General features: G+C 33.4%; 1 long non-coding RNA gene across 1 annotated transcript; it reads left to right on the top strand.

Annotated features, from left to right (window-relative positions):
• The first annotated feature begins 6331 nt into the window (after positions 1-6331).
• On the top strand, positions 6332-13542 carry LOC133821610 (uncharacterized). Its single transcript, XR_009887706.1, has 3 exons — positions 6332-6595; positions 6695-6730; positions 13346-13542. It is a non-coding gene; the product is annotated as an uncharacterized LOC133821610 (long non-coding RNA).
• The last annotated feature ends 1847 nt before the right edge of the window (positions 13543-15389 follow it).

Here is a 15389-nt window from a genome sequence, read left to right as displayed (position 1 = left end):
TAAGTCTAAAACATGAATATGTGAGACAATTGATTCGTGGAGGAATCATATCGATGTCATATGTTAAGACAAGTTAGAACTTAGCAAATCCATTTACAAAACCTCTTGCGAAGAGGTTAGTAAGTTCCATTTTAAAAAGGATGGGACTAAAACTCCTAGAATAATATATTCACCAATGATGGCAACCCAACTCCGAACTTGTGAACATCAAGGGCAATAGTTCAATGGGTAAGAATAATTTATTGGGTGAATTGTTTCAACACTAACCAAATCATTAGTTCCATCCAATGATGGTTAGTGTTGGTTGCTGCCGAGTGAGGGTTAAGCCTAAGGATTTTAATAAAGTTCAGTTGTGTGCAACAAGCATATCTAAAGGTAGCAAAGATTTTGCAAGAACTTCACCTATGTGAACTTAGAGGTGGTGCCGCCTCTTATGGGAGTTGGAGTTTCTCCCCGGAAAGTTAATGAAATGGATGAGCACATGGTCATATGAATGCTAAGCGAGAAGAGTGGGAAAATAAATGGTCTAGTGGAGGTGTGTGTGGTGTTACCAGTTTTATCATTAAGGGGTGTTTGGTTTAATCTTTAAGACACAAATGACTTCGATAAGACTTTGTAATACTTTCACTAAGATAAAGTTCAAATCGAAAGATACTTTATTTATGCACTAAAATTATTATGCTAAGAATAGATGATTATATTTAACCAAGTGGGGGAATGTTGAGATTGATTATATATAATAGTTAAGATGTTTACACGTTGAGGTACAAAACACTTAACGGTTTTTACTTAAAGAGAAGTGAACACATGAGATTGTGTAGAAGGCATCTAAAAGTGAATTTTGTGGGTCTAAAGTGATACAATGAGGTATCCAAACATTCCCAAAAATTTCGGTAGCATTTGGAGCAATTTTAGGACCATTGGAAGGGTCCAAAATCAGAGAGGGTGGCAATGCGTCGCCCCTTGAGTGACGTAGCATCGCCAAAATGTGAAGAGCTTCAAAAACCCTAGCAGGCGATGCATCGCCTACTAGCAGGTGTCGTATTTTTTGTAAACATCTTTACCATTATATTTAATCAATCTCAACATTATCTTATCCACCATTTCTAACTTACATGTTAATAAAACTGACTCTTGGATTGTGGATTCGGGTGCCACCCGAAATATATGTTCCGATATTAATCTCTTTACATATTTGTGTCCTATTCCACCAACTAGGCTTATTTTACCAAATAATTCCATGTATATCATTGTGGAAATGTCACTTTAAAATCTAACATCACTCTTAAAGATGTTCTGTATGTTCCTTCTTTTAAGTATAACATCATTTCAGCAAATGCCTTGACTACTCTTGATACTATCTCTATCACATTTTGTTCTAATTCCTTTTCTATACAAGAAATAATCACCCAGAGAATTATTGGCAATGGTAGTTCTAATCATGGCCTCTATACATTGGACATAACTCCATCTTATTCTCACATCTATTCGGTTAGTGCAGAGACTTGGCATTCTAGACTAGGTAACTTATCTTTTAAATGTCTAGTTATGTCAAGTAACATTTTACATTACAATACTCCTCAATTGCATAAAAATACTACTTGTTATATTTGTCCTATGGAAAAACATAAGAAGTTTCATTTTTCTAATAATAATCACTTTGCTGATAATCTTTTTGATCTTATTCATTGTGACATTTAGGGTCCACATCATATAACTTCTCATTCTTAGCACATATTTTTTCATACACCTATGGATGATCACTCTAGATTTACTTGGATTTACATTCTCAGACAAAAATATGATGCACTCACCATTGTTCCTATGTTCTTAAACATGATTCACACTCAATTTAATGCTATTGTAAGTGTTTTCGTTCAAATAATGCACAAGAATTATCTTTTACTAGTCTTTTCTCTCAAAAAGGCATTTTGCATCAATTTTCATAGTAGAGAGAAAACACCAACACCTCCTAAATGTGGCTCGGGCTTTACATTTTCAAGCTCATACACCCTTTTCTTTTTTATCTGAATGTGTCTCGACTGGCACTTACATTATTAATAGAACACCAGCACCAATTTTAAAAAAATAAAATTCCTTATGAATTTTTATATACAAAACTCCCAAAGCACCATCATTTTCGAACTTTTGGTTGTCTTGATTTTTCCTCTACTTTAAATGCTCATCGAACAAAATTTGATTCGAAAGCTAAAACTTGTGTTTTTATGGGTTATCAACTTAGAATAAAGAGTTATCGTTTGTATGACCTTAATGCCAAACAATTTTTCATATCTAGAAATGTCGTTTTTCATGAAAATATTTTTCCTTTTCACAAATTAAATGCAATCGAAATTGTTTCAGATCCCTTTGCTCATGTTGTGTTACACTCTACTTTAGTTTCACACACTCCAGTTACTGATTATGATGATTATACGCAGCCATTGCATTCTAATGATACCACAACTTCATATTTTGATCAAACTCAGCTTGATAACACGACTTCTCCTTCTGCTCAGCCTCATCTCTGAAGACCTAGCAGACAACATCGCCCACCTGCTTACCTCCGTGATTTTAAGTGTCATTCAACATTCCAGGATTCTTTTTCTACACCCTATCCTATCAATAATTATTTATCTTATTCTACAGTATCTAGCTCTCATAAAGCTTTTCTTTGTGCAGTTTCCACACACAATGAACCAACATCCTAAAACCAAGCAATTCTTCATGATTCTTGGGTTCAGGCCACACAAACTGAACTTCATGTCTTACAATCCAAAAATACATGGTCCATTGTACCATTGCCACTACACAAAAAATCCATTGGTTGTCGATGGATATACAAGATCAACTATCATAGTGATGGCACCATTGAGCGATACAAGACCCGCTTAGTTGCCAAAGGCTACGCTCAACAAGAAGGACTCAATTTCTTTGACACTTTCTTCCTCGTTGCTAACATGTTCACTCTAAAGCTATTACTAGCTATCTCGGCCATCAAACATTGGCATACTATTCAGCTTGAAATTTATAATGCCTTATTGAATGGCGACCTCAATGAAGAGGTTTATATGACTATCCCGCAAGGTTTACTTACTACTTCCTCTTCTAATGCAGGGACCAACCTAGTTTGCAAGCTTAATAAATCTCTTTATGGACTTTGACAATCATCCGAACAATGGTAGACCAAGATTTCCGAGGCACTACTCTAAGATGGTTTTCTTCAATCACAAGTCGACTATACTCTCTTCACCACAGACTCCAGCGATTCATTCCTTGCACTCTTGGTCTATGTCGACGACATAGTCATCATTGGTCCTAATGTCACATGCCTCCAGTAGCTACAACACTCCTTCCACCAGAGTTTTAAACTTAAGGATCTCGACCCTCAAATATTTTCTAGGCTTCACGATTGCTAGATCATAAGCATGGTTATTTTCTCTCACAATGACAATACACTCTCCAGCTCCTCCAAGACACGACATTTCTTGGAAGAAAATCAACTACCACACCAATGGATACTCGCCTCAAACTCAATACAACTGATGGTGACCTCTCCCGGATCCATCTCTCGATAGACGAATCATAGGTCATCATCTATACCTCACCATGTAGCACATATTTTGTTAATTTACTCAGTCAGTTTAGGTCCACTCCGCGAACCTCTCTTCTCCAAGTAGCACACCATCTCCTTCATTTTTTGAAAGGTAAACCAGGTCAAGGGATACTCTATCTACCATCTTCCTCGCTGCACTTAAGGGCCTTTTTTGACTCTGATTGGCCATCTTGTCCTACTATGAGAAGATCAACAACATAATTTTGTGTTTTCTTAGGTGATTGCTTAATATATTGGCAAACCAAGAAACAACTTACTATTTCTTAAAGCTCCACCGAAGTTAAATATCGTGTATTGGCTGCCACAGCTAATGAAATAACATGGCTACAATACTTGTTAAATGACTTTCACATCTCACAACATGCCCGGGCCTTTATCTATTGTGACAACAAATCCCCTGTGCATATTGTAAACAATCCAAAATTTCATAAGCGCACTAAGCACATAGAGTTGGACCTCCACTTCCTTCGAGACAAGATCAAAACAGGTTCCATTTGGCTCATCCCAGTCAATAGCAGCAACCAATTAGTCGATGCTTTCACAAAAGCACTCCGTTCTACTACACTTCACTCTCATATTTCCAAGATAATCATTGTGCACGACATCCACAGTACCTCTTGATATTAGGAATATTATTCTATTAGTTAGCTCTCATATATCTATCCTTGTAACTTGTAGGTTTAGTTAGTTAGCTGTTATTTATTTTTCGCGACTGATTTGGCCTATTTAAGACAACACTCTTGTATTTTTCATTAATCAATTGGATATTTTTATTCTCTGTTTTCCTTCAGTCTTCTTCCACAATAACATAATCACGACACTGTTCAGTTTTCTATCAGTACATTTAAATAATTAGTGTTCAACTAGATATAAACTGATTCTACGGCAATATATGCCTATATATTAGGTATTAAAATATTTTTTTTCTCTCTATTTTACTAAAAATAATAATATTGACAATTGATTTTTAATTCCAACTAGAAATATATAGCGTCTGAATTTGATAATATATCATTATTAATTAATATATTTTTAGTCGTAATCTTTTATACATAATAATAAAATTTATATAATTTCTGTTATGAAAATATATTTTTCGTTTTGTCAAAAAAAAAATCGTAATAATAAATAGCATTTTTTGCTATTAAAATTATTAATCATAATTTTTTCAGTTGGGATAAAATGGTACATTATTTTTTGAATTAGTTACAAACATAATATATATATAGTTTTATTTATATATATTTACACTCAAAATACTATATATTAATTTATATTGAAATAAAAGGACTAAAATGTACTATATAAATAATTAATTTAATTTATATTTTTTTAGGAAAACAAAGTCAATCTAATCTTATAAAAAATATATTCATCATTATAAATTGAAAAAAATTATATAATGTAAAAATAAATTTATTGTCCTTTTCAATTACTTTTTCATAAATTTTTATTTGAAATTGTATTGAATATTTATATTTAATTATTTATTTTATCAAGAAATATTCAAAAATTTAATTTCTAATTATTAGTAAATGAGGTACATAATTTTATTTTCATCTTTAGTAAAAGATGCACAACTAATAATCAAGACCTAATATGAGAAAAATATAAATGTAATTATATATCAATGCATGAAGATTTGGATCCATCATTGTAATTGGTGTGGTTTGTCGTATTTGGGTCATCTCCGTTGTAAAATTTGTGCAGCTCTTTGAGTGATTGTCTGACTTTTAGGATTTTATCATTGTTAACTTTTGAGAAATTTGTGGTATAAATATTTATCTAGTTCATTAATTTTGTTGCACTTAAATTTCTAAGTAAATTTTTTGGAGGCAAAAATACCTACATTTACACATTTAGTATGGATGTTGGTCACTCAATTGTTAAGTGTGTAAAGTGTACACATGACAACATCCGATTGGTGGCAAAATTTATTTTTGAGAAATTTGCGGCATAAATACTAATTACTTATGTAATTCGTTTTGTTCCACTTTAATATCTAAGTAAAACTTTGGTTGGTAAAAAATAAATAAAATGATTTATTCACCTCAATAATTACTAAAATCTAATTAACAAAATTATTGAAATGTTAATTAAAATAAAAACAATAAAAAATTAATGTTAAAAAAACTAAAAATTTAATAATTTTTTAAGATGAATTAAAACAAAAGCTAAGATGAATTTTGGGTTATAAAACCTCCCAAATTTGTTAAGATAAATTTTTATGGTTTTTATTTTAATTAACATTTCAAGAATTTGTTAATTAGATGTTAGTAATTTTTTGAGGTAAATACATTATTTCATTTAATTTTTTGTAACAAAATTTTTACTTGGCATTAAAATGAAACAAAATGAATTATATATAGGCACTACAAGAAACCAGTTCTTTGCCGGCGTAATTCGTAATTGCGCCGGCAAAAATCACTTTCACCGGCGCAATTCATGAATTGCGCCGGCAAAAATCAAACCCTATGCCGGCACAATTTAACGCCGGAAAAGATGACTTTTGCCGGCGCAAGTCGGGGTTGCGCCGGCAAAAGTAATGCCAGATTTTTCAAAATAAGCGTACAAACTTTTGCCGGCGCCTTTCACCTAACGCGCCGGCAAAAGTCAACGTGTTTTTAAATTTTTACACGTTTGAAATAAAAAGTAGGTGGGCTTACTTTTGCCGGCGCGTTTCGTTGCGCCGGCAAAAGTGAAAAAACGCGCCGGCAAAAGTCGAGATAATTAAAACGGCATCGTTTTACTTTAGGGTTTACTTAAACACTTTTGCCGGCGCATTTTTAGACTTTTGCCGGCGCAACGAAACGCGCCGGCAAAAGTCTTAACGATATATCTCAGCCGCAGCCTCCTTCTTCCCCATTTCTGTTCTGAGTTTGTAAGCAAAGCTCTCTCTCTCTCCTCTGTGATAGTCTCCGACCACCGGTGTCCCATAATCCCACGCCGTGGCTCAAGTTATATATTGAAGCATCTCTCAAGGTTAGTAAAATGAGAAATTTTTTAACATTTTTGGATTTTTTTCTCAATATTATGTTTTGTAATTGTATTTTTTTTTTGTTATTCTCTCCCTATGAACAGGTGTGTTGTAACTCTCTCGGTGAAACAAATGCAAAGGTTAGTTTATATATATATTTATATATGTTTATATATATTTCGGTTTATATATATATATTTATATATGATTATATATATATGTATATATTTATATATATTAGTTATATCCGAATATATATATGTATATATTTATATATATTAGTTTATATATATGTATATATTTATATATATTAGTTATATCCGAATATATATATATATATTAGTTATATCTGAATATATATATACTTAAATTTGGTTTTTTTTTTTATATATCTGTATATATGTTTGTATATGGATATATGTTTATGTATTTCTGTAAATGGGTGTGTATATATGTTTATTTAATGTTAAATTTTTGTAGAAATTGATTAATATAAATGTATGTGTGTGATATTTGTTATTATAATTATATTTTTCTGTTTATAAAATAAATAAATGTGTAGTTTTAAAAAAATGATATTAATAATGAAAAAGAAAATATAATTTTAGTATTTATTAAAAAAAATTTGATTTGAGAATGTATATTTTTTTAATTTTAATGCTTAATATGTATATTAAAAAATAGATTAGATTATGTATATTAAAAAAAAATATATTATATTTTTTATATTAAATATTATTTGTTTATAAATATTTACTAAATAAATTGTTTTGATGTTACTGATATAGAAAGATTTGATATATGTTATTAATCTTGGTTTATGTTGTGCATGTTATGAGAATGTTCTGTATATTGCTCTGGGACTATTCTGGTTATATATGTGTTTAATTTGTAGGTTTTTAAATTTTTGGGATAGTTTGAAATATAGTCGTTATGCTGCCCAATTTTTGTTGGAGTTAGTAAAATTAATAAAAGTTTAATAATTAATTAAATAAATATTTAAGTATAATTAAAAATTCATCAAAAAAATAATTTTTAACTATAATTTAAATAAAATAAAATTACCAATCATAATAATTAATAATTAATAATTAATTTTAACATTAATATTAGATGTTTTGTAATTGAAAAAGTTAAAAATATAAATGATTTAATAAAATATAAATATAATAAAATTATTATTGATTAAGTAAATAATCCAATACAAATTAAAGAATTTAATAAAAAATTACAAAATGGAGATTAATGTATAATTAAATTAATTTTAAATTAAAAGTAATAAATAAGTAAATGTTAAAGTAGACTAGTCAACGGACACGTGGCAGTACATGATTGATAAAATTTGTTATTATTCTTAAAATATTTTTTAATTTAACAAAAAAATAAAATTTACATTTTTTAAAAAAAAATTCAAAATTTTTTTCAACTTAAGATTAAGTATGAAAAATACATTTTTTTTTAAATTTAATTTTATATTGTTAATATCCTCAAAATTTTTAATTTATTATTATTAAAATCTTCCTATTTATCATTTTGTCTACTTGTTTTCAATTAAAGATTAAGTAATTTTGTTTAAAATCTAAGCAATAATTTAAGATTAAATATTTTTTTTACTTAATCCTAAATAATTGATTAAAAGCAGCAAATTTGATTTTTTTTTTGTAAAAAATGAAAAAAAAAATTATTTTTTGTTACCTTTAAATTGGAAAACAATAAATTGGATTTTTTAAAAAAAATAAAAAATATAAAATGTTTTTTTTTATGAAAAATTATTTAAAATAATAATAATAATAATGTGTACCAATCATGTGGTGTCACGTGTCATTTAAGTGTTAGTAAGTTGTAAGTTTGAGTAATTTAGCCGGAAATATCTCTATAAATAATTATTTTTGCCAGAGATAGGATATTATTATCAGTTAGTGATAATTAGGGAGACAAACAGTCATGAAATACTTTGACTATCATTTCCCTTATTTTAAGACAATTATTAATATTTTCTTAATTATTTCGCTTAAAGATGGCAAGCGACAGAAGCTGGATGAGTGCGAGGAATCGTTGGTCTCTGGAGTATAGAAATGGTGTTAAGGAGTTCTTCGATATCGCCAAAAATCAGTTGAACGATCGGGGTTTGGTTCGCTGTCCGTGCAAGAAATGTGGGAATGTTAAGTTCCAGCCTATAAATGCAATTTCGATGCATTTATTCAACAATGGCATCGTACAGTCCTACAAAGTGTGGCATTACCATGGAGAGGCGCTGCCGTCGCCACCAGCTGTGGTACGAGATCATGATAGAGATGAGATAGCGGATATCCTGGAGGATGTTTACGCTGAAGATGACGTTCCCCATGGAAACTATAATGATCCTCCCCAAGATGATCCTCAACATCGCGACAAGTATGACAATTTATTTAAGGAGATGTCAAGTGAACTGTACCCGGGTTGCCGAAAGTATTCCGCGTTGAACTTCTTGGTGAAGCTGATGCATCTCAAAGTAATTAACAAGTGCAGCAATCATTACTTTGATGGTTTGCTGGAATTGTTAGTCGACGCTATGCCTGACGGAACAATTTTACCTAAGTCTAACTATGAGGCGAAGGCAAAGTTGCGGAGTATTGGATTGGGATATGAGTCCATCGATGCTTGCAAGCATGACTGTGCACTGTTTTGGAAGGAGAATGCGAATTTGGAATTCTGTCCGGTTTGTGGTGAGTGTCGCTGGCAAGATAATCGTGGGAACGGGAAGAAAGTGGCCCATAAGGTCATGCGGTACTTTCCGTTGACGCCGAGATTGAAAAGGCTGTACAGTTCCAGATATACTGCAGAGGATATGAGATGGCACTATTCTAAAAGGCCAAGGGAAGATGGTGTGATGAGGCACCCCGCTGACAGTAAGGCGTGGAAGCACCTTGATGAGTTGTACCCATCTTTCGCAGCCGAACCTCGAAATGTTAGGCTTGGGTTGGCTACAGATGGTTTCAATCCTTTTGGGAACATGAGCAACTCTTACAGCATGTGGCCTGTAATACTTGTCCCATACAACTTGCCGCCGTGGAAGTGCATGAAACCACAGTCATTAATGTTGTCTATTCTTATTCCAGGTCCTTCTTCACCTGGAAAAGATATCGATGTCTATATGAGACCTTTGGTTGACGAGTTGAAGGAGTTATGGATGAATGGTGTCGAGACAAGAGATGCATACAATAGTACATTGTTCAATATGCGTGCAGCAGTCTTGTGGACCATTAACGACTACCCAGCTTATGCTATGATGTCTGGGTGGAGCACAAAAGGGTACAAGGCGTGTCCCACATGCAATGAAGAAACTCCCTCTGTAGGGATTAGAAGTAAGATTGCATACATTGGCCATAGGAGATTTCTTGATATGGATCATGAATGGAGGAGCAAACGAGCACTATTCGACGGTAACAGGGAACTCAGGCCACCACCGAAACATTACTCCGGTGATGATGTTTTGAAGCAATTAGAGAATTTGCTGATTAGACATCCTGGGAAACACAAAGAATTTGGTGGTGTGAAACGCAAAAGGGCTCCGATTGAACTTAATTGGTCGAAGAAGAGCATATTTTTCGAGCTTGATTATTGGAAGGAGTTATTGTTGAGGCATAATTTGGACGTAATGCACATTGAGAAGAATGTTTGCGACAGTGTCTTGGGAACTTTGTTGAACTTAGAGGGAAAATCTAAAGACACTGACAAGGCAAGACTTGATCTAGCAGACATGAAAATTAGGGAAAAACTCCACCTCCGCAAAGAGGGAAACAAGTGGAAGAAACCGCACGCCAGTTACACCCTCAGTGTCCCGGAGCATCGAGTTTTCTGTGAATTTGTGAAGTCAGTTGAATTCCCGGACGGTTTTGCTGCAAACCTTTCGAAGAATGTCAATGTCAATGATGGCAAGATAACTGGGTTGAAATCACATGATTGCCACGTGTTGTTTCAGCAGTTGTTGCCCGCCGCACTTAGGTCGTTTTTGGTTCCGGAAGTTCGGAAGCCAATTATTGAGTTGTGCGGTTTTTTCAAAAAACTTTGTGCACGGACTTTGAATGTGAAAGACCTTGAGAAGATGGAGACAGACATTATCACCATTTTATGCAAGTTGGAAATGATATTTCCTCCAGCATTTTTCGATATTATGGTGCATTTGGTTTTGCACCTTCCGAAAGAGGCAATTCTTGGCGGTCCCGTGCACTTTAGGTGGATGTATCCCATTGAACGTTCGATGGGAGTTTATAAACAATATGTAAGAAATCGTGCACGTCCTGAAGGTTCAATCGCAGAAGCTTACGTGGTGAATGAGGCTTTAACCTTTTGCTCAATGTACCTGCGGGGGGTTGAGACTCGATTCAATCGACCTGAGAGGAATGACGATCGCGTTGAATCCCAACCAAATCGGGAATATTCTATTTATAAGGCTGTTGGTCGTCCATTTGGTAAGAAATCAAATATGCTCCTCAATCCGCAGTTAAAGCAAAAGGCTGAGTGGTATATCTTGAACAATTGTGCCGAAATTAAGGAGTACCTTAGGTGTGTTTTCTAGTATTTTTTCAATAATGATGTTTGGTTTATATACCGAGTAAATGCCAAAATCATAGTTTTTTTGTTCATTTGTAGTGAGCATATGGATGAATTAAGAAGACGGGGGGGCTTGAATCTTGAAGTTCAACAAAAAACTGATTTTCCTCAGTGGTTCAAAGAAAGAGTATGTATATTAGTCAATTCTTTTCTGAAACCCCAATTAGTCAATCCAAAACTAACTTTCAATGTTAATGTTGATAGGTGAACGGTTTGCATGAGTCAACACCTACTGAAGTGAATAATGAATTGTATGCTCTCGCAAACAAATCAAGCGGCACCGTGTATTCATATCCAGGGATGATAGTGAATGGTGTGAAATTTGTGACTCGTGGTCGTGATATGAAGCTTAAAACACAAAATTGCGGTGTAATGGTGCCAAGTGAGGAAGGAGTGAACTACTATGGAGTTTTGGAAGAAGTAATTGAATTGTCCTACTTGATGGGTTACAGTGTTGTCCTATTCAAGTGTAGATGGTTCAATACAAGTAGAATTAAAGTGGAATCCAATTTTACGAGCGTATATGTGAAAGAAGAATGTTATAAAGATGATCCTTTCGTTCTCGCATCTCAAGCGAAGTTGGTGTATTATCTTCGAGATGTGAAAAATGGGGATGATTGGAGGCTCGTTAATGAATACATTCCAAGGAATGTATGGGATTTCACAAATTCCGATGTTGATGATACTGAGACCACAAATGATATACCAATATTGCAAGAAGTTAATTCTTCTTCATTTCAGTTGTGGGTAGAACTTCCAATTTTTGATAATCTTCAGTATGATCGGGTTGATGTCAATGCCACTGAAGTGCACAACGTTGATGATTTGGTTGGCGAAGGTTCAGATGAATTTGTTGTCGATGATGAAGTTGAATTTGAAGACGACACGTTGGTCGAGTATGAAGACGATGAGGATGACGATAATGTTCTAGTCGATAGTGATAGTGATAGTGATGTTCGTAATGATGTTGTAGTTAGTGATGACGAGGACAGTGATATGTAATTTAAACAAGTGTATGTAACTTTTTATTTAATTCAATGAAAAGTTTATTTATTATCATTAATTAATGATAGTATTAGATATAGGTACACATGCACCTATTGGATGCTTTGGGGATAGTCAATGTATTCATGTACTGGTACTCATTTTTTCAATATATTTGATGAAATATGTTGAAAAAATGGGTAGTCGCACATGTCTGCTTACTATCTCCAAGGGATCTATTAGGTCGGAATAGGGTAGGTTGGGAAAGACAATAAGTAATAAAATGTTAATTCAATAACAAAAAATAATAGTGATGCACCTAGTGGATGCCTTGGGGATAGACAATGTATTCATGTACTGGTACTCATTTTTTCAATATATTTGATGAAATATGTTGAAAAAATGGGTAGTCGCACATGTCTGCTTACTATCTCCAAGGGATCTACTAGGTCGGAATATGGTAGGTTGGGAAAGACAATAAGTAATAAAATGTTAATTCAATAACAAAAAATAATAGCGATGCACCTAGTGGATGCCTTGGGGATAGTCAATGTATTCATGTACTGGTACTCATTTTTTCAATATATTTGATGAAATATGTTGAAAAAATGGGTAGTCGCACATGTCTGCTTACTATCTCCAAGGAATCTATTAGGTCGGAATAGGGTAGGTTGGGAAAGACAATAAGTAATAAAATGTTAATTCAATAACAAAAAATAATAGTGATGCACTTAGTGGATGCCTTGGGGATAGACAATGTATTCATGTACTGCTACTCATTTTTTCAAAATGTTTGATGAAATATTTTGAAAAAGTGTGTAGTCGCACATGTCTGCTTACTATCTCCAAGGGATCTACTAGGTCGGAATAGGGTAGGTTAGGAAAGACAATAAGTAATAAAATGTTAATTCAATAACAAAAAATAATAGTGATGCACCTAGTGGATGTCTTGGGGATAGACAATGTATTCATGTACTGCTCCTCATTTTTTTTAAATGTTTGATAAACATTTTAAAAAACTGAGGAGAAGTACATGACTTCTTACTATCTCCAAGGGATCCACTAGGTCGGAATAGGGTAGGTTTGGAAATACCATAATGAATAAATGTTAATTTTATAACAAAAAACAATAGACATACATAATTTGAATTAGTTAATTAATGAATATTTTAATGTAGAATGGCCGAAACAAGTAATGACACAGGTGGTGGCTCCAAGAGAGGCAGGGGAGCTTATTACGGTGCCAATATCGAGAAGGAGCTGGCCATCAAAAAAGTTACTCATTTGAAAGTAGAGTTTGATAAAGAAACTGGAAAAGCTATTCAAAAGTACGGCAAGTGGTTCAACAATTCTATGGCTCGTTATTTGCGTAGCACCGTACCCCCAACTACACTAGCTTGGGAACAAGTAAAACCAGCTGATATCGAAGTTATTCGAAAGAGACTATCTGTAAGCATTCTTTAAACCTTTAATAACTCATTATTAAATATTTTGTCTATCTTCAAAATATTTTAACAAATTCCAATTTTAATTGTGATTTTAGGAAAAATTCATTTATCCAGAAGACAATCCAGTAATCAACGATGCCATGGTAAGACAAATGCAAAAACATCTGACTGATTGGCGCCACACGATGAAGAAACACTGGGTAGATGTTGGAGGAGAGGTGGACAATGAGAGAGCGAAGTCAAAACCTTTTGTGTCGATCACTTCTTCTGATTGGGCAGTTCTGTGTGATTTTTGGGTTTCTGATTCTCACCAGGTATGCCGTACATTTTACATTAATTTTTAATTATAAAATTACAATTTAGATTAATGAGTACTGTTTTCTTTTTGAAGCGTATATCGAAGAAAAATAAAGAAGCTCGAGCTAAAATGACCATACCAGGAGGACACGGTTCCAAATCCATCGTTGCCCATGTTTATGATCACGTAAATTATAATAACTTATATCCTTACATTTACGAAAATATTATAAATGTCACAATGTTTAAATAATTTGCTTTTTTAGATGGACCCATCTACTGGCCAGCTCCCGAGCATGATCGACACATTCGAGCACCTGCACAAGAAGAAGGATAAGTGGATTAGTGATGCAGCGGCGACAAAACATGTAAGTTGCATAACCTTAACTAATTTATGATCATTTAACTTTAAAAAAGTTTAGTAAATAATTAATAAATATTAATTATTAATTGTTGTTGTCAATTAGTAATTATTTATTAATTATTAATTAAATTTTTAACAATGAAATCTTTATAATCTATGTGCCAATATTTTTATGATTAATGATTGTGGACTAAGATAAAAAAAGAATGTAATTAATGTTGTCCCCGTATCAGGGAGCTTGTGGACTAAAGTAAATTTGGTCATGAAAATCCATATCTGAATCAAAAACATGTAAATATAGTTGATGTATATGTTTGGAGACGTAAATTCCTCATTAATGGAATTAACTGCACTTACCGTATATATCAACAACATCTTCATGATTTTGATTCAGATATGGATTTTCATGACCAAATTTACTTTAGCCCACTTGCTCCCTGATACGGGAACAAAATTAATTACATTCTTTTTCAGTCACTGGTCTGTAGTCATTAATGATAGGATGTTGGCAGATAGATAATAAAGTTATATTTTATATGTTGTTATATTAAAAATTTATAAGTTAGGTTTTCAAATAATGTTATATTGGAATTCGAAATACGTGCTTTTTATTGTGCAGAATGAGATGACCGAACGTCGAGCATCGCAGAGTACGGCCCCTGCATCATCTGCTGCTTCTTGTGTCGGCGATAATGTCGACGGTCATTTCCCGCCTGATATGGATATTGTCACGGATGTCCTTGGACCCCGCTCGCGTTATAAGAAAGGGTTTGGGGGGTTGCCTAGGTTGAAGGCAATTGGCGCAAAGAGGGCAGCATCTTCGTCAACTTCTCAAATGTCCGGGCAATTGCCACCTGAAGTGGACACCATTTTGCAGCAAAATCAGGACATTATGCTAGAAAATCAGAACCTAAAGAAGCATACGACTAAACTTGAGAGTCGTCAACGGCGTCAAGATCTCCTGCTCAGTGCTTTGTTGAAGCAGGTTGGTCAATTGGCTCCTGGTTTTACTGTTGACTTACCAGACCAGGATTCGGACGAGGACGATGATGCTGATGGGGGCGGGAATGATGAGGCGGCCAGTACTCATTTGTAGAACTTTTTTTCTATTTA

The sequence above is a fragment of the Humulus lupulus genome, chromosome 3 (assembly GCF_963169125.1).
Source record: "Humulus lupulus chromosome 3, drHumLupu1.1, whole genome shotgun sequence".
In the NCBI taxonomy this organism is placed as follows: domain Eukaryota; kingdom Viridiplantae; phylum Streptophyta; class Magnoliopsida; order Rosales; family Cannabaceae; genus Humulus; species Humulus lupulus.
Note: the sequence above shows the minus strand (reverse complement) of the source record. Positions and strands in the feature narration are given on the sequence as shown.